Source organism: Ambystoma mexicanum, chromosome 1p, assembly GCF_040938575.1.
Source record: "Ambystoma mexicanum isolate Mex_15411 chromosome 1p, UKY_AmexF1_1, whole genome shotgun sequence".
Lineage (NCBI taxonomy): Eukaryota > Metazoa > Chordata > Amphibia > Caudata > Ambystomatidae > Ambystoma > Ambystoma mexicanum.
In genome coordinates, this window is record NC_090921.1 from 987,568 (window position 1) to 1,009,101 (window position 21,534).

Sequence of the window (21,534 nt, forward strand, 5' to 3'; positions counted from 1 at the left end):
GGATGCGGTACGTGTATTCCGGGGATGCACGTGAACTTTTCCACACGTTTTCGCTGGCGCAAGCGGGGTACGTGTATAATGTTTCAGCCATTATTTTTTACTTTGACATCATACTGATCCCAGCAGTATCCAAACATAAAAAAGCCCATAAACTTATACTGGATTGCACATTAACTATTATATTTTTAACAGTTGATTGCATTAAATACAATTATTTGATTCAACTGTGTGACAGAAGCAACAGTGAAGGTATATATTTCGAAGAAAGGATCGTTGCCACTCCAGAGTTGGGCTCACCAAAAGAAATTAGAAAAAAAACTAGACTCCAATGCGGAAAAAGCCATATTGACGACAGAAATGGGCTCACCGGATCTACTACAAATGCATGAGCAGGTGTTCAAGGAGGATGTAGGTTGCTTAAGTGGATTCACACATCGAATAAGGATGCAGGAGGGATCCAAAGCAGTTACACAAAAGATGCGCAATATCCCAGTTTCCATGACGGATGAGGTGAAAGCAGAGCGTAAGAAATTGGATTGTATTCGGAGGGGTGCGCGGGGAGTTTTACATGCGATTTCGCTGGCACAACCGGGGTACGTGTATTCCGAGGGGTGAGCGGGGAGTTTTACACGCGTTTTTGTGGTTGGGGGCTCTATGCTGGTCCACTGACCTTTGCGCCATGTACTGAATTTGTGCAAAGTTTTTAGCGCACAGGGCGGGGTTGGGGGCGTAACTGGCGCTGCTGCAGGGTCGCTGCGCCACTCTGTGCCACGGCTGCTTATCGATGTATAAATTTATGAATACGTTGTACGCCTAAATGGGTTTTGGCACATGCGGCTGGCGCAGACTGCCGCACGCGCACTCTGTGCGCCAGCCGCGTCTGCCACTTGTGCACCGAATTCTATGAATTACCCCCAAAGTGTATTTTTAGAACAATGTACTGAAAAGAGGTGACAATGTCATACCTCCTGAAGTTATAAGACAACGTTTGATTGAGATGGGACACAAAGGTTATCAAGGGATAGTGAAGACGAAGAGGAGGATAATGAACGACTGCTGGGGGGCTGTTGTTGATATATAGATAGAAGGAACAGTGGGGAATTGTGTCCTTTGTAAAAACAGTGACAACGTGTGTTTGTGGGGATGCTCAAAAGCCAATGAACCTCACAGATATCCCAGGGAAGCCATGGGAGAAACTGATTAGTAGTTATAGACCTTTTGATTCCGTCTCTCCGTCTGCTGAGGCCCTACAAGGTATCATTGATTTGGCCAAACATCTACATATACGTGAGCACCAGAACGAAAGTAAAAGCAAGTGGTGCCTTAACATACAAGCCAACATTTTGAAGCACCTCGGAGGTAGATTTTGTCAAGGAAATCGGGAAAAATGAATTTTCCCACAGGCTTGTATTGGGGTTAAAATTGTTTTAGGTGGGAGAAGGGGAAAATATCAAGATTTTTAATAGTAAAATCGGGAGTCTCCCTTCTAAATCAGGAGGGGTGGCATGTATGCCTTAACAATGTGAAATAGTTTTAGGTTGGGTTGGGGGAAGCAACAAAATGAGGAGGAGATTTGAAAATAAGAGATTTAAAAAATATGAATGATACATTATGAACTGAAGACAATAACATTTTATTTTAGTGTATTAGGTCTCTCGTGGCAACACCTACTGTCCACTGTGTTTTGGAACAGAATCTGAATGCACTGTCACCACTCATAATTGCCAGTTTTAGATTTTGGCCAAAACCCGAGAGATGTACAGGGAGCAACACCTCTGACAAAAGGCCTTAACACTCTTCTAATGTATTTGGGGCAGTTCTGGTCTCCTTTAGTTCATCGATAAGGAGGATTGAAGTGTTTCAGCCGTCCTCAAGAGGGCAGTGTCTCACCATTTTGTTAAAATCTCTTGGCACAATTTTAAGATTCAGTAAAAGATACCTTGCCGACTAAACGAGATTGATAGCACAGCGATAAAAAGTATGTGGGGAATCTGGACAATGGCTGGCTCAAGGACAGGAGCGAGATGTGTTCACATTGTGAAATCAACTCACTTTAAGGCCTTAATTGCTGCACGTGCAGCGGGGGTTGCTTTATTATAAAATGTAAATAATAATAAAAAGGAAAGGCTTGGGTGGGGGGGGACTCTGTTGGATAAATAGGGTTACGTATTACAAGGGGACGTCTTTATAACATATTATTGAAGTACCAGAGACCAGGGCACACCTGCCCTGCGCTCAAAAAACATGCCCTAGTACTCCCCCCAACATCCATTCATCTACCTTGAGATAAAAGCTATGAAAATGTTCATTGACAATAAGGGTAGAAGATTGGAGAAAAAAAAACTACTTGGCAGCGGTGGGATTCGAACCCACGCCTCCGAAGAGACTGGAGCCTTAATCCAGCGACTTAGACCGCTCGGCCACGCTACCGGCTGCTGTCTCCCCCAGTCTAAATCCTCTATAGAAAATCATAGAAAAAACGTCTGCCGACTTGTTGCTTTTGGTGTTTCTTTCATGCAAATAATTACCCAGAATCTATCACATTCTAGTAAGCCAACTAGACGTTGTGCCCCGTTAGCAAAGAAAAAAATGTCAGGATTTTAAAAACGAATCGGTTGGGTCGAATACACTTTTTTGCTGGTGTGCTGGCATTGTATAGGAAATTCGTAAGGGGGGGTCACTGTAGGGAAATCGGTCAGTGGAAGAGTGTGAAAAAAAATTGAAAGTTCGGAAACGGTACGTTGGTTGAAAGTTTAAAATCCAAACGGGCATTCAAAAAAAAAAAAACCTTGGCAGCGGTGGGATTCGAACCCACGCCTCCAGAGAGACTGGAGCCTAAATCCAGCGCCTTAGACCGCTCGGCCACGCTACCAGCTGTCTAAATCAGTATCACATGTTATAGTAGTACCCGACAATCATGAGGGGAACTGAGTGGAGATTTAGAGTTTGATCAAAGCAGAATGTTTCAGCCATTATTTTTTACTTTGACATCATCATACTGATCCCTGCAGTATCCAAACATAAAAAAGCCCATAAACTTATACTGGATTGCACATTTAACTATTATATTTGTAACAGTTGATTGCATTAAATACAATTATTTGATTCAACTGTGTGACAGAAGCAACAGTGAAGGTATATATTTCGAAGAAAGGATCGTTGCCACTCCAGAGTTGGGCTCACCAAAAGAAATTAGAAAAAAAACTAGACTCCAATGCGGAAAAAGCCATATTGACGACAGAAATGGGCTCACCGGATCTACTGCAAATGCATGAGCAGGTGTTCAAGGAGGATGTAGGTTGCTTAAGTGGATTCACACATCGAATAAGGATGCAGGAGGGATCCAAAGCAGTTACACAAAAGATGCGCAATATCCCAGTTTCCATGACGGATGAGGTGAAAGCAGAGCGTAAGAAATTGCAAGAGAAAGGAATGATAGAAAGCACAGATGCATCAGAATGGGTGTCATCATTGGTGGTGGTGTGGAAAACTTCAGGAAACGTAAGAATGTATCTTGACATGAGAGAACTTAATAAATGCATCATCCCAGATAGAAACCCTTTGCCAAACATTTAGGAGTTACTATCAACCATAGGCCCAGCAAGGGTGTTTTCAATCCTTGATCTAACCTCTGTCTAGCACCAGGTAACACTCCAGAGATAATTGAGGGGTCTGACTGCATTTATAATACCAGAAGGATTATTTCAGTAACAGAGAATGCCTTTCTGACTTAATTCTGCCACGTCAGTCTTCCAGAACATTATGTACAGGATTTTTGATGGCGATGAAGGTATTGTGCTCTTCCAGGATGACCTTCTAGTATATGTAGAGACTATCGAGGAACATAACAGGAGGGTCAATGGGGTACTGAAGAAGCAACATGCGGCAGGCATGACCTTAAGCAATTAAAAGTTCAAGATAAACAGGGGGGAGTTTTAATACCTGGGACATGTCATATTGGAAAGGGGCATATCGCCCAAGAGACATTTAGTGAGACAATTAAGAATAAAGCCTCACCAAGAGCAAAGATCAAGTACAGGCATTTCTGGGAATGGTGAATACTATTCAAAGTTTGAAAGGATTTTGCTAAGCACACAGCTGTAATGTAGAACTTAGTAAGAATGTACGTAACATTTGTACGGGATGAACATTGTGAGGAAGAGTTTGAATACATAAATTAAATGCTAATGAATGTGCCTGCATTGCACAACTACAAGCAGGGAAAATACACAGTCATCACTACTGATGCGGACAACATGAGCCTCGGGGCAATTTTGACACAGACAGACGGAATAGAGAGTACATAATTCTGTCTTGGCACAGAAACTGCCATGTTAGATTTAAAATCAAATCTCAGATCCATCATTGACCGTGGCCATCCTGCCCTTTTGATGTTGCTAGATCTTTTCACAGCGTTTGACTTAGTAGACCACGCATTACTGGCAACAAGATTACAAACAATTGTCGGCTGCATAAACCTGATGACGCAATGGCTAGCCTCTTTTCTCGGTCCCCGGGTGATCCAAAATTCATCTTCTATACCTTCCCTGCTCACCCGCGGTGTTCCTCAGGGATGCTCTCTGTCCCATACTCTCTTCAACATTTACATTCTCCCTATGCTCCTGTTGCTCGATGACCTGGGTGTCTTATATACCAACTACGCTGATGACACCCAGGTCATCCTCGAACTTTCAGGCTCTTACTCCACTGATTCTAAAGCCATTGCTGCCATCTACTCCATCACCCACTCCTGGATGAGTCAGAACTTTATGGCATTGAATGCCGATAAAACAGAGATCCTCATTGCCGGATCTAGTCACATCATTTATGATTGCCGATGTCTCCATTCCAGTGGCCCAAAGCGTTAAGACCCTCAGCATTACTATTGACGCTGACCTCTCCATGCGCCCACATGTGGCCAAAACCCGAGCATCATGCAGCTGGATTAATAGGCAACTGTGCGTAATGCGTCCATTTTTATCTGTTAGCAATATGTCTCTTCTCGCATCTGCCCTCGTAAACTCCAGGTTAGACTATTGCAACAGTCTTCTAGCAGGCACCTCTGCTGGCAATATCGCTGCCTTGCAGATCACTCAAAATGGCGCCGTCAGAGCCGTGCTGGGACTACCTATGCACTTCTCTATCACCAGAACACGGGGCGGAACATGCGGAATGGGGAACAACGTGTGAAAAAGAAAGCGTAACTGGGGAAGTACAGCAGGGAAATACACAGAACGCCCACACGCACGCGAACAGCACGTATTCATGGAATCGAATACAAGAAACCTGCGCATGCCAAAAGACGCGCACAGACGTCAACACGTCTGCCACACGAAGGCATACGGAAGCGTCCCCGCGTGCGGTATAAAAGTATGCGCAAACAACAAACACGTATATACAGCTACGATGAATGCCCCATTCATCGCAGTACTGATCGTGGGACACCGCAGGAGGAGGAGAATAGCCATGCCCCGCATTTTATTGCCCCAGACCAGCCTTTTTGGGATGCCTGATGACCAGGTCAATGGCAGTTATAGGTTTCCACCTCGTATCATCCTAGACCTGGTCAGGGAATGGGAAGATGACCTAACATTACCCACCCTGTGCTCCCAAGCATTGAGCCCCTTGGAGAAGGTGCTCAATGTCCTGCATTTTTTGGCCACTGGGTCATTTCAGCGGACAACTGCCATAGTCGGGGGTGTTTCACAGGCCACGCAGTCACGCTGCCTACACCAGGTGTTGGCAAACATGACTGCGCCCCCCTCAGTCTGCAGGCACATATACATGCCCAGAACACCCGCAGAAACGCAGGCCGTGGTCCAGGACTTTTACAGGGTGGAACACTTCCCCAAAGTGCTTGGTGCCATAGATTGCACCCATGTGGCCCTAAATCCACGTAGGGCCACTGAGCACATCTATCGAAACTGAAAGCACTGGCATTCCATCAACGTACAGGTTGTATGCGATGCCCATGGAATCATCACCTCTGTCTATGCAAACTATCCTGGGTCTACCCATGACAGTTTCATTTACAGAATGTCTGCCCTGAGCCGGGACCTGGAAGTTGGGAAGCACAGCGACACATGGCTCATTGGTGAGTACAAATGTCTGCGTACATGCATGCATGTCACACACAGACAAATACACAAACCCAACTAATGACAACCATCCTAACCTCCCCAGGGGACAGTGCCTACCCTCTGAGCAACCACATGATGACGCCAATACGGAACCCCACCACACCACCCCAGGTAAGATACAACGCTGCCCATATTGCAACCAGGGGCATAGTGGAGCACACATGCGGAGTGCTCAAGTCACGCTTCCGCTCCCTTGACCGCTCTGGCGGCCAGCTACTATATGCGCACCCCCAGTAGTGTGCAGGATCATTGTGGCAGCATGTGTCCTGCACAATGTTGCAACACGGCGGGATGTACCGGTGGACATGGTGGTGCCCCCACATCCCCAACCACAGGCACAGGCGCTGCCCATGGGAGGGGAATGGGCACGTGGCGAGGCGGCCCGGACCCAGCTTGTGTCCACATTTTTCACCTAAACTCCCACCCCTGCGGAGTGCACGCAGGCCTGGCAGATACCAGGTGACAACCGATGATGACAAACAGACAGTCAACTGTCACAACCATACCACCCTGAGAATGTTGCCACGGAAGTGCTACATTGTGTGCATCCCTAGCTACTTAAACAAAACCAATCCTGTGTGACCAAAAGGAACACATGCAAGGTGTGTATCACACCACCCCCCTGCAAACCAGGCCATGACAATCACTGGTATGTCACCCAAACCCTCCCAACCCACATCACCCTTGTCTGCCACACCATGACATGGCACGCAACATCAAAAGGCCAACACATGACCAATTACATACGATGTGACAAGTGATAAATGAAAAGAGGCCTGAGACAATCACACCTGACATGGAATCAGATGAAATGACTGACCAACAACCTCCCACACATACAAAGTCATACACAAATGCATGCCACCAGTGGTACCATCAACAAAAGACTGAATGCCTGTTCTCATGCACATTGGCCAAGCCAAATCCGCTAATCCCTAACCCGTGTGCTGTGTGTGTCTCCTGCAACACACTGCTCAGCACACAGCACAGTGAGCAGCCATTGTGTTGGGGATACACCTTGAGCATCACATAAAAAGGACAAGCAACAAAAATAACCTATTGACGCATGTACGCAATCCCCAAATGGTAAGTGATCATGCGCTGCAGGGCCACAGCATGACAGAGAAGGCAATCTGTGTTCACATGTGGGCATGGAAGGGTGATTGTATGTGTGGTGAAGCATTGTGTAAGTGTGTGTGTCAGTAGGGACATGCACTCAATACATGCATGTGAAATCAAGTGACCCTCAGTGTCCTGTACGCATCACATGTGAACATTGCCCATGTGTACTCCCCAGCATGTCAAACCACAACAATCCCCTGACACCTGAAAAATAAACAACACAGGAACAGCCATTGACCAGCAGAACACATGTACATAGCACCCCACAATGACACTGTCAGAGAGTGCCCAAACACTGTAGCCCAAGCATACTGTCCAACAACAAAAGGCCCTCCCTCATTTACACATCACCATGACCTTCTGAAGAACTGTGTCTGGGGTCTGTAGCCTTCTTCGTTCTAGTCTACCTGGCTTCAGGATCCCCCTGCCCCTTGTTTTCCATGTTCTACCTTGGGTGTAAATAGGGTCCGGCCCCCTCAGAGGCCACCTTGACTGGTAAAAATACCAAATCGCAGAGAACTCCAAAGAGCCAAACCCCCAAACCAGGGAAAAAAGCCTGTTGCCACCGAAAAACCCTGGAGGAGTCTCCAGTAGATGACTTGAAGTTGCTGAAAATGGCCAAGCACATGTCCAAGCAGAATGAGAGAACAACCAAGGTACCACAGTTCAACAATGGTTCAACAGCATTTTCAGTACACAATAATCAATGAGGAATGCAACAACTGATGGGTAGTGTCACAGCTCTGGTCTCCAGGCGCAGGAGTGGCACGAACCAACCACCCCCTCTGCGGTCTGGGCGCCTGCAAGGTAAAACTTACACAGGCCTCCGAGACCTCGGTGGGGAAAGAGGGTCAGGGATCCATTGTTTGGATAGGCATCGCTATTCAGGATAACCAGAAAGAGGGGCAGGAGAGGGGAGGTGGATGGGCAAAGGGAAAGTAGGCAAAATACAAAATACAACTATTGACAATAACACATACTCAATCAGAGAAACCATGTTCTTTATGCACATTGTACAAAATGGGACAAATGCAAGCCAAAGAGAGACTTATCTCTGGGGTGAGTGCTGGCCTTCTGCCTGCGCACTCTCAGGTCCGGTAACAGGAGCAGTTCAATGCTGCAAAGAGAGCGTGAGTTACTATTCTGTGTGGGTTTTCACCACACACACAACATCATTCGAGCCTCAAACTAAGTGACTCCTGCCCAAACAAACACTCTTGTCTGCTGCTTTGTTCGTATACTTTTCCTTGCCCCCGTGGTGGTTCATACACTGTCAATGCGATAAGGCAGCCGCACGTGGCCCCGCGGTAAATGGAAGAACAATGTGTTAAGAATCACAGATGATAGAATGGTCCTTGGGTGAGCTGCTAGACGCATGTGGCGAGGTGCGACTTCAGTACAAGTCGTGTTCTGCCAGCCGCGGATTTCAATAGGTAGCGCATGTGTCAATTTGCATATGCAAATGATATGCACTGCACTCAAGTCTGTGCGTCGCTGGGTGCCCCCGGGAGTTGTATTAGTTTCTGGATAGGAACGCTACTGCGCTAATAACTCAGCCTCTATGGAGCAGGGGGGAGTCGAGGATATGGGTGCCGCCTCCTGCGTGTACCCTGACAACTTGTAAAGCCACTTGGCATTTGGTCCTCAATGCAGCTTAGCTGTACTGTGCGCTTCTTCCTCAATGCCTGGCCAAGCTCCCCAGCACTGGCGCTACTTAGCATGCATGTGTGAGGGGCCTGGAGGAAGTTCGGCTGGGGTGTGGCCCCTCGTGCTGCTCACCTTGCTTGGAGCTCCTGGAAACACATCTGCTTCTGTCGGACATCTGAGCACAAGCCCTGTGCTTCTGCTTGCGCACTCATGCGCACGTGGGAACCACCCAACGTGGCCAGGTTTCTGTAGTTCTTGGCCCCGTGTCTGCTGGGAAAGGTAGTCTGTAGGCTCATTTTCCTGCAGAAAGGGCATAAAAGGCTGGCAAGTTTCCTGTGTGTGTTTCTTCATGTTGGTTGTCACTGGGCCATGTCTGAGACCTACATCCGACCTCCTCCCACCATCAGTGTGACTTTGACAGCCAAAGTGTGCAGGCTACTGTCTACAGCATGAAGTGCATCAAGCACATATACAGGCAAGAAAAGAACATGCATCACAATCAACATCAATAAATGGACATATCAATGATGTACTCACCAAAATTGATTGCAGACATGCCGTGGAGAAAGCAGACATTTTCCCCACTAGGGGTTTTAACACAGGTAGTACAGCAGCAGATAGGCCACAGATATGACGAAAGTCCAATGCCCTTGTTAAATGGTTGTAGCACCGAACCATCCTTGTGAGCCCATGGATAGGGGAAGCAGGAGTGGGATATGTTAGTCAGGACCCCAAGCTGCAAACACATACACGAGACAAGCTTAAATGGCTCAGCTGGAACAGACAGTGGATGCTTTCAAAAGTCACAAAGCACCACACCGTCACATGAATGGACAATAGACAAGCAATTTTAAACTATATTAACAAATTAAACTGACCATAACAATCAAAAATGGCCACATACGACCCGGGGGGGGAGGAAGGCACCCAGGAGGGCGGAGGTACAGGGTGCACCTCAACACCCACATGCGATGAAGTTGAGATAAAAAAAAATCTCCATGGGCTCAATGCCTGCACAGCCCGACCCGTGTGGGAAATAAATCGTCATCCTCCTCACCCTCTGACTCAAAAGGTGCCTTGACATCAAGAGCACACCCAGAGTAGATCGGAGGGATTGATGGTCATCCCTCAGGGCCTCCCTTTGTGCCTCTGCGTGAGCAGCAATTGCTTGACGCAGAGACACCATTTCAGCCCGGCGTGCCCTGTCTGAGGCCGCCATGCCCAGCCTGAGCGAGCGGGCCCTGGACTGTGCCGCCCGCTGCTGGAGATCCACCTGCCTAGCAGGGGGAGCACGGATTGGGCCACATGTTCCAAGCTCTGAGTGATATTATCAATTGTTGCCCCCTGTTCTTCGGAATTGGCAACCATGGCTTGCTCCCACTCAGTATACCCCGGTGGCGCACGGCCACCGCGTTGCTGGGCTTGACACCCACGGGGCCCAAGGAGCCGCGGTCCTTGTTGGGTTGGCATCGCCCGCGGCTGCAGGACTACATTCCTCCGTTGACGTGATACCCCAGGTACATCAGCAACTGGTGTGGAGTGTGACCGTGCGCCCCGATCCACCACAGGCAGAGGTCCCACCACCGTCTGGCCCCTCGGTGCAGGTGTCGCGGACAGAGGAGCGTCTACATCAGAATCACATACCATTGATGAATGGACATGACGCACATCCAACTCGACATTATCGTCAGAGTGATCATCCGGACTAGACTCATTGCCAGCCCTAGAACGATGGTCTGTAACAAAAGTGGGTTCTCGTGGTCTACCACCCCACGACCCACACTTGTGCCGGGTTGCTGGTGTGATAGCAACCCTGTGCCTGGCATGACAACACCATCCTCTGGCTCCATTGCGTCATCATCTGAAAAGGGGAAAAAAACAAACATGAGTACACAAGTCAGAAGCACATAACCCACACACACAGACATCACATCGACAGCCAACACATGAAGCAGACATGTCACACACAAATGAGAACCTGGCATGCATCCAGTGGCATTGGTAGGCAAGCACATCCCAAAAGCAGAAATGGATGTGTCTAAATAGCAAAGCCTACACAAGTACAAAATGTAGTATATCACCTCCATCAGACACCACCTCGGTCAGGTAACAATGTCACAGGCAGAAAAAACAGATGGCAACAAAGAGATGGCACATACCATAAGCATGTCTGAACTACAAATTGACCAGTGCTGCAAGTGAATCCAAACACACAATGACACACGTAATATGCATGTACACATGCATCACTAAACCATCATCACCAATATAGCTTCATCCATCTGCAGCTCAGCCCGTACTGGGTGTCATGGGCCATGTAGATATAGTGAATGTCCCAAGCAAAGTAAGTGCCTGCAACCAGGAATTAGGGACCATAACGCCCAGTACGGTCCGAGCTGCAGGACATGAAGCCTCCACAACACCCCTCAGGGCCTGATTGAGCACATTGTGCTATGAATGTGCCCTATTCCATCATTCCTTGTGTAAAATCTTCATGGCCAGGCCCCACCATATTAGCAAAGTGGGCCTGGGCGCACACATACTGCACCACAGTGCACCTTCAGGATTATGCCAGTTGAACATAACGTGCGCAATACTGAAATCTCACCAGCATTAACATCAATCAACTACATGTTAGTCAGTCAACTAAAAAGCTGCGGCAGACACATGTGTAAATGAACACTTTCACACACACATATGTGAGTAGCCGCAATGTTGCACTACCCAACGTTGAAGCTGCTTGCATATGTACATGTGAAAGCGTTAAAAAACACCCCTTTGCCCATACACCTGTATTGTGAACATGAACAGCATCCAATACAGCAAAGCAAGCAGCTACAACTCTGCTTGCTTTGATGCATGTGAATGTGTACACATACACACGTGAAGGCAGCTCCACAGTCATTACAACCCGATTGGCAGGCTACATGCAATCTGCGCCCTATGCCAGTTGTTATAGACCGCAGATTGACCAATCAACTTTGCTAAACAACCCCTAGGGAGTTCCAATGCTGAGTACATGTGTCACAGGATGCACCTGTGCCCGTGGCATTCATGACAGAGAAGGGATGAAAATCTGACCATACATGCCAGGTCACTTTCACATTGCAGCAGTGAGTAGGCATGTAGAACGGTGTAATATGGCTCAGAAGTGGGTTGATGCAGTGCAGAACATGTGTAAGTTACCCACTATCTACATGAACAAGCACATTATGATGTCTATCAATAAACATGAAGGCAGTGTAAGGGCAAGTTCAGGTATCACATGCAATGTGCATGCAATGGGTTGCATGGCTACAAGCAAGCCCCCCCCTAAGTGAAAATGCAGGGAGGCATTGCATGTCAGCGAAAGGGTGACCAGAGACCTGTGTATTGGCAGACAGTGTTGACTAGCGTCAATTGCATCATCTGAGTCAACTGACAACACAGCAGATGAGAATGGGACAGTAAGCAGGACACATGATGAACCCTCAGTAGTGCACCCATGTGTGCAGAAGCCACTACACCAGTTGAACAGAGGCAGGGGGCCTTAAACAGGGGGAGGCCTGTGCCCCACACAGACTGTGACACCCTAAACATGTGCGTGATGCAGGACTGAGCCAGAGTGGGCATGGAATGGATGATCAAATGCCATTAAATGTAGGTCATCCTGGACACGTACTACAATGATCATCTGGGCAAGGGCACATAGGGGCATGCATGGAATGCACATGGAGCATGAATGGGCACTAATGTCCCTGCGGAGCATCTGCCATCTGCACAGTCCGAGTGAGACACCCTGCATCAAGGACAAAGAATGTACCCCACTGTATGTGTCTGGCAGGTTGACAGGGGGAAGTGTGCATGTACACAGGAGCATTGAACAGGCCATTGCAGTACTCCATCATGATACCCACCAGTGTCATGGTGAAATTGGGGTGCAGGAGGATGGAGGGGCAAGGGTGCATGCCTACGTGGAGTACCCGCATGCAGGCAGAACACACATGTACGTCAGTTATGCGATGACGTAGTCCCAGTGCTGAGTGGAAAGACACCCCAGGCTACATGCAGAAGGGCCAATGAGCTGGAACATGCACCGGAGGGGCAGCCGGGTGACTAGCATGGGAGTAGGTTGCAAGTGTGGTGATGAGGACAGTCCCGGTCTGCTCTACATGTCCAGCATGCTGCACAGCCGGCACACATCAGTGAAGCATTGCATGACTCGCACATGAAAACCATGTACACATAACATGTAGTGGCAGTCAAGCACAACACATCACACAAGCAAACCACACATGGGGCCTCATTACAAGTCAGGCGTTGAGGGGTTAACGGCGCCGTAAACGGTGCCGACCCTTAACGCCTGATTACAAGGTCCCTTAGCGCCATGGGGATTTTAACGCCTGCTTTTTGCAGGCGTTAAAATCCATGGCGCTAAGGGACCATGGTGCTAATTACGCCACCGTAATTTACGATGGCGTAATTAGCGCCTTACCCACTCCCATTATGCCCTATGGGGCACAAATGGGAATGGGGAAGGGTAAAATGGGAAATGGGGATTTACCGCCCCACTCACCTTGGAATGGGGCGGTAAATCCGCCATCCACCATGGTGTAAACATAGTTTACACCATGGTGGTAAGGGTACGACCCAGGTGGTAACTTACAGCCTGGGTCGTAATGAGGCCCATGGTCTGGACAAACACGTGACAACACTCACTGGACCGGGCATCAAAGTCCAGCATCTCTCCCACTCGTACAATTCTGCCAGTATTAACTCCGCTACGATCGACTCGTGCGGAGTAAGATCTTCCTCCTGAGCTGGTGACCCACCGCCAGTCAACCCAGTCATGGCATAATTGGAGGCACGCTTCACCTTAGCACAGCCCAACGCTTTTGCACTCTTGAGCTGTGCGCACCTCATGTCCAAATGCACTCACACAATCCGTAACATGCTTCCAGTGGGACATACGATGGGCAGCCGTAGTGTGACAATTCGGCCCAACTAGCATATCACGGTTGTGTTCCCGCAAGTAGTCCACAAGGAAGTCCAATTCTTGCATGCAGAAAGGCTTCTTCCTCAACGTGCTGGAGGCCGGAGCTGTGTCTGGGGTCCCAGCCTCTACTGCAGGTGCAACCTTCCTCCTCTTGGACAGTGGTCCGGACCCTGACTGGCAAATGCCACCCTGATCAGTATGGGCAGTGGCACTGGTGGATTGAACCAAGGGAGTGGCAGGTGGAACAAGGATGGAAGCCCTGACTTGCCTCGGTGGCTGCTGGGTACCCCTGACTTGACCCTGCGCAGCAACATCTGCTGTGCTAAGGTCACTGACCGGGACTGTCCTGGATGCTATACTCACAGCTGGGGTGGTGTTGGCTGCATCTGCCCATGCACTTGCCAACACCCGGCTGCTCGGGCAGCAGATGACAATACTGCCCCAGGGACATGTGCCTCAGTCAGGGCAGCCCTGTGTGCACTTACCCTGTGCCTCCTGAACTCCTGGAAATCATCCAGGGACTCTTCAGGTGCAACACAGCATGCGCAGGCCCACCCTGAGCCTGGTTGATGGTGTCCACAGCTGCACCTACAGCTACCACTACCCTTGGGCCCGTGGCAGTCGATGAAACGGACTGTCGGATCACATGGGCGCCAGTGCCAGATGCAAGAGCTGCATCTCCCGTAACCACAGGGGGTGGGGGCATGACTACACCAACATGTGGCACAACATCGTGCCGAAGTGGCTCATCCCTGCCTTTTCCCCCTCTGCAGCCACCGTGGACACCCTGGAGTCCCCCTACTCCCTGGTCATCCCGGCCATGTCCCTGACCACGCCCGCCACATGGAGTATGCCCAGCTGAGGCGCTCCTCACCTTTCGTGGCCTCCCAACCATGGCACAGATGGAGTAGTGCCGGCACAGATCGAGTAGTGCCAATGGGAGGTGTACATGACAATTGTCCTGGGCAATTGGGGTGAAGGGGGTGGGATACAAGATGTTAACAGCACCCTTGTGCACCTGCAAGGCTGTATGTGACCCCAGTGATAAAGTGACGGGTCACACAATGCTCAGGCACCCCAAAACTGTAGTAAAACCGTGCAGGCAACCCCTGGTAGCCCACCTGTGTGGAATTAACCTCCCGCAGTACGCGGTGGCACCCAGGGACACGAAAAACCCATACACGTGGGAAACGCAGGCTACTATGACCTCGAAAACGGGTACGCGATACACAGGGGCACCCGCAGTGGGAAGAATAGCATGCGCGACTCACTGTCAGACTAGCGTGATAAGGAAAAACACGCGTAGCCAATAACCCTGCCAATAGAAGAGATATGTCCTCGATCCACTGTGAAGTTGTGATGGCGCGCGAAACAACCAGAAGTACCAACACAAGTCGGTCTCCACAAAAGGCACGTACAGCGAACTGCTGGCCCCACTCCCCTTTAACCCGTACTGAGGGAAAAGCCTGACCGCATCACGTCACTTACGCGCTTTGGCCCTTTCCTCGAATTACACGCATTAACACGCGGACGTGCTGTTTTTTCACGTGCTGAATCACTATGCACTCGTGATGAGGGGACCGCCCACACGTGTTATGTCACAGATGTGCTTACACGCTGAGGGCCTTTCCTCGAATTACACGCTGACGTGCAGTTTTTTCACGTGCCAAATCACTCCGTATCAAGCTGGCCACACGACAACACACGGAAGACCACGCTCCTGCCCAGAAGGCCATTTTCCTGCCCCCCAGAGCCCTGAGCCAACTCCCACCAGCCATCTGCTGCTGCCTGCCTGCCTGCTGGCCAAGTGCCCTGCTATCTGGTGCCTGCATGTCAGCCATCTGCAGGGGTCCAGTTGCAGTGAGCACCCCTGCTGGAACAGCAGACTCCCGACTACAGTTCCATCACTCCACAGCCCAGCACCAGGACCCAGTTGCCCCCCCACACCTGCCTCGGGGGTTGCCATGTCAGGGCAAACACCATCGGACACCACTGGCAACCCCCAGCCAGAAAGGCAGAGGGCTACCAGCTTCAGTGCGGCAGAAGTTGGTATCCTGGTGGAGCAAGTCCTGGTGCATTATGGTGCCCTCTTCAGAAGACCACGTGCCGAAAATGATGGACGGAAGAGGATCTGGAAGCACATCATGGCTGCCATCAACGTGGAGGGGGTGGCAGCCCGCGACATACGACACGTCCGGAAGCGCTGGGAGGACTTCATGTCCAGGACCCTCAAGAAGTCCCGGTGCCTCTTGGAGACAGCGGATGCAGAGGGGTGCCGGGTCCGCCTTACCGATGACCAGACGAGGGTCCTGGAATGTATACGCCCAGCGCTTCACCACCAGGCCCTTGAGAGGCATACCCGTCCGGAGTCGAGTGGTAAGTGTCCATGTGTACTGATTGGACGCAGTGCATGTTGAGGTGTGCCAGGTGTGTGCAGCTTGGACATATGACTTGAAAGGCCCATGTATGGATGTGCATGTGCAGGGACATGAGCCTGCCGCATGTGAGTCCAGTCATGTGTGAGGCACATCAATGGTGTATGTGTTCAAATGCATGATGCACGAATGCATGTGGGGATGCACACATGTCAGCATTTATGTGTATGTACTATGGCATGGTTGGAGTGTGACACATGGATGCTTATTCCACCTTCATGTACGTGCATGGCATACATGTGTGTGTGTGTGTGTGTTTGACATGTGTGCAAATGTGATACGCCATGGATGCATGTGACACAGACATGTAGGAACCCCATTGGCAGACGTGACATAGTTGCCAATGATTGCACTATGACAGGTGGTGGAGATGTAGAGATGCATGTATGTATGGTGGCATACCCGTGTTGCATGAGACGTCAGCCTAACCATCGGATTTTCATGCTGTTGTATGTGTATGGATGGTGCTGCCTGCTGCAACATTCCTGTTAATTTGCGCATGTGTGTGGGTTCAAATGATATGTGTGTTGGGGAGTGTGATGCCATCCGTGAAGTTTGAGACTGCCACTCATGTGCAACTGTCATGTGTGTATCAGACCATTGTACAGTGCCCTGATGCCTGTGTTCTGTCTCTCCCTGTCTGCAGCGTCGACTGATGGAGCACAGAGGCAGGGATCCCACCGCCAGCCGGGGAGGCAAGGCCCAGCTCCCCTCCCAGGTTGTCATCTCTTCGGGGAGTGAGGAGTCTGGTGCTGCGTCCAAGGAAGGTCCAAGAGGCAGAGGTTGGAGGTGGACTCCTCAGCAGCAGAAGGGGCAGCTGAGCCCGCACAGGGGCCTATGGAGGAAGATGGCACAGAGTCATCCAGGTTGGTGGGGGGTTTCGTTTGAGGAGGAGGCCATGGAAGGCCCATGCACGGGGCCTGGAGGGGGGATTCCACTGGTGCTCGTGGTGCAGTCCAGGGGCAGGGACAGGAGGCAGCACAGGCCGCCGTGGAGGTGCCTGTGTGTAATCCTGTCCCTGATCCTGTGACTGCATCACCTGGCACCAGCAGGGATGCCTTCGTCCAGACCCATTTTCAGGGAGGGGTTGCGTACACAACTACTGGCCTTCCTCTCCCTGCGGACGTGGCAATCCGGGACTGTGTTGAGCCTGTCCTTGCTGGGGTGGTGTTGCGTCAACGTGGTATTCGGGATGACGTGCAGGGTTCTCGTGAGGACAATGCAAGTCATTTCGAATACCTCATTGGCTGCGTCGACCTACTAGGACGGGTCAGCAAGCCTGGGTTCATCCGTGTGCTGGAACTTCTAGCGACCCCCTCCTCAACTGCACCCCCTATGCGCCAGTCATCCTCCGTGCCATCTTCCTGCCCAAGTATCACCTGGGCACCCTGTGGAGCTGTCCCTGACCCAGCAGCCAGGCTGGTGGAGGACACATCCCTGCCACAGTCGGGAGTCGGAGGTCCAGCAGGGGTGGCCACCCCAACAACTGGGCCCCAGCAGGAGGAGGACGTGCAGGCATCGACAGGCAGGGCACATGCACAGCAGCAGCAGGCTCATGGTGGGAGCGAAGATGGCTCGGGGCCATCAACTTCACAGGGGCAGGCATCGGCCGGAGGGCAGGAGGACCCTGGATTGGGAGTGTCTTCCGTGTGGAAGAGGTTGGGCCAGCGGATAGATGGGCAGCGGCGGCGGGCGGAAGAGGCACGGCTCACTATGGTCAGGGTGGAGAACTCCATGCGCAGGGCATTGAGGCGGGCTGAGTGCCTCGAGGCAACTCGCAGGAAGTTTGAGGACGCCATGGCTGTATCCCTGCGAGACCTCGAGGCCAGGGAAGAGGCCCGCCTCCAGGACGTTGAAGAGGAGTTCGGTGATGCCCTGGCCTGGAACATCAAAGAGTGAGCCATAGGACTTGCCCGCCGCCATTGTACATAGTTCATTAGTGTTAGGTTTCCTTTGTTTTATATTTTATTTTGGAATAAATGGACATTGCTCCACTTCATGTATATAGTTTTTTCTTCATAGGACATTTTTGTGGGTTTCATTTGCTTTGTGGATCATGGACCCTTAGGACTTGGATTGTAGATGGTTGTAGACTTGTACAGACGTTCTTTTTCAATTTTCCCATGGATCAATGGTTTACTTTTATTAAAATTATTTATTTCTTATTGACATTGGCAATGGACCACTTTTTTCATTCAACATGACGTTTATTTGTTTTCCATTGGATTACCATATTTTGCTTATATCTGTCATTGTATATTGATTTTTAAGTTTGATTTCTTCTATGTTACTTCATTATGTTTTTAATCAATTCTAACTTCATGATTGGTATTCTATCATTGGTTTTGTGCATGTCTCAATGAACATTGCCTCAGTCATGTGTTGCCACTGTGTGGCTCCGTTGTGCATTTATGCATGGGCATGGTGGTTCTTTTGAGACTGTCATGGCATGGGTTATTTGGGAGTGGGCACAGTGGATGTTTGCGTGCTTGGACTGGGGGGCAGGAGGGGATTTTGGTTGGCATTAGGGACATGGGTCTGTTTACTCATGACATGTTGTCTGGTCGGCCATGCGTTGGGGCCTGCTGGCAGATGCCCGTCACTGGTGGGTGGGCGGGGGACATGAGTCGGGGCTGCATCAATGCACAACGGAGCCACACAGTGGCAACACATGAGGCACTCAGCCCGCATCAATGCCCTGAGTATGGAGTTCTGCGCCCTGACTCGAGGCACTCAGCCCGCATCAATGCCCTGAGTATGGAGTTCTGCGCCCTGACCATAGTAAGCCGTGTCTCTTCCGCCCGCCGCCGCTCTGCATCTATCCGCTAGCCCAACCGCAGCCACACTAAATGACACTCCCAACCCAGGGTCCTCCTGCCCTCTGGCCGATGCCTGCCCCTGTGATGTAGATGGCCCTGAGCCATAATGCCTCCCACGCTGAGCCTGCCGCTGCCTCCGACGCAACTGCCTCTGCCACCACAACGACATACGGGATGATGGAATCCACCAGCGCCATCGTGCACGTGCCCTGCCCGATGATGCCGGCACATCGTCCATCCTCTGGGGTCCAGTTGGTGGGGTGTCCACCCCTGTTGGACCTCCGACTCCAGACTGTAGCAGGGATGGGATCTCCACCAGGCTGGATGCGTTGATTGGGGCAGATCCACAGGGGGCCCTGGTGGCATCTGACCCGGAATACGGCACGGAGAACGACTGGCGTATAGTGTGCACAGAGGAGGAGAGGGCCGCAAGACTGGCCAACACATGGAGGAAACCCCCGACCATGGACCCTCCCAACTGGGCCATGTTGGCATACACCACTTCGTGATGACGTGCGTGGTCCCCCCAGGAAGCACGCAAGTCATCACGAATGTCACATGTGCGCAACGTGACACAAATCAGGGTGGACTCCATCCGCTCACGGGTCCCCTCGTCCGCAGGTAGAGGAGTACCAGATGACGTGGACCTCCCCCCTACCTGCGGACAGGCCTGGGACGGGGCATTCCTGCTGGTGCATGGTGATGCAGTTACAGTGTCAGTGACAGAGACACGCATGGGCACCTCCGCGGCGACCTGTGCTGTCTCCTGCCCCTGCCCCTGGACTGCACCACTTGCACCAGTGGTACCACCCCCACCGGGCCCCATGTGCAGCTCTGTAGCGGCCTCCTCCTCCTCTATACCCACCACAAACCTGGATGGTTCTGCACTGTCTTCGGCCATTGCAAGCCCCTGTGGGAGCTCATCCACCCCTTCCGCTGCAGCCGTAGTGGTAGATGCGGCACCAGTCCCCTCGCTCCCGGGTGATGGTATTTCCTGGCAGGGTGACTGGGCCTTGCGTCACCGGTGGAGGCATCCCTGCCGCTTTCCTCCAAAGCGCCGTCTCCGCCCTCTTCTTCACTCGACGCTGTGTAAAGGGAGACATTGAACACAAGCATCAGGGTACTGAACTATAGTCCCCTAGACACAAAGCAATAGCACATGAGTGGCACTGTCAAACGTCACTTCCATCATGTCCCTCCAGAACACATGGGTCAGTGCAGGCAACACACATGCAGGAACAGGCATGGCACATGCAACATACATTGCCATCCATGTCCAAGGCACCATAGTTGCATCCAATGGTGGGCTAATTCTCACATGCACCATGGGTCATGCATTTGGCACGGTATACCCCCAGACACAGTGGATATAAGGATGACTAGGCTGTATCAGTGAATGGACACATCGTCACGGACATGTGTCATGCATCCATGGCGCACACACTACTCAGACACACGGACATGTACATCATGCATGTCCATGACAGCAGCACACATATCTCACACCACAAACATGTCAAAGTACAGACACAGGCATGCATACATGTGTGCGTTCCGCATGCTGCTCCGCATGATGCATTGTAACACATACACCATTGATGTGCCTCACACATGACTGGACTCACATGCTGCAGGCTCATGTCCCTGCACATACACATCCATACATGGGCCTTTCAAGACATATGTCCAAGCTGCACACACCTGGCACACCTCAGCATGCACTGCGTCCAATCAGTACACATGGACACTTACCGTTCGACTCCGGACGGGTATGCCTCTCAAGGACCTGGAGGTGAAGCGCTGGGCGTATATGTTCCAGGACCCTCAGCTGGTCGTTGGTAAGGTGGACCCGGCACCCCTCTGCATCCGCTGCCTCCAAGAGGCACCGGGCCTTCCTGAGGGTCCTGGACCTGAAGTCCTCCCAGCGCTTCCGGACGTGTCATATGTCACGGGCTGCCACCCCCTCCACGTTGATGGCAGCCACAATGTCCTTCCAGATCCTCTTCCGTCCATCATTGTCGGTGCGTGGTCTTCCGAAGAGGGCATCATAATGCCCCAGAACTTTCTCCACCAGGATACCAACTTCCTTTTGACTGAATCTGGTAGCCCTCTGCCTCTCTGGCTGGGGGTTGCCACTGGTGCCGGAAGGTGTTGTGTCGGACATGGCAACCCCTGAGGCAGGTGTGGGTGGGCAACTGGGTCCTGGGGCTGGGCTGTGCAGTGAGGGTACTTCAGTCAGGTATCTTCTGTTCCAGCAGGGGTAGTCACTGCAACTGGACCACTGCTGATGGCAGATGTGCAGGCACCAAATGGCAGGGCACAGTGGCAGCAGGCAGGCAGCAGCAGATGGATCGTGGGAGGCTGCTCGTGGTCTGGGGGGCAGTAATTCGGCCTTC

The 21,534-nt window shown here is 51.0% G+C and overlaps 1 non-coding gene across 1 annotated transcript; it reads right to left on the minus strand.

Annotated features, from left to right (window-relative positions):
* Positions 1-2,790: 2,790 nt before the first annotated feature.
* TRNAL-UAG (transfer RNA leucine (anticodon UAG)) lies at positions 2,791-2,872 on the minus strand. The gene has a single exon. It is a non-coding gene; the product is annotated as a tRNA-Leu (tRNA).
* Between the last annotated feature and the right edge of the window lie 18,662 nt (positions 2,873-21,534).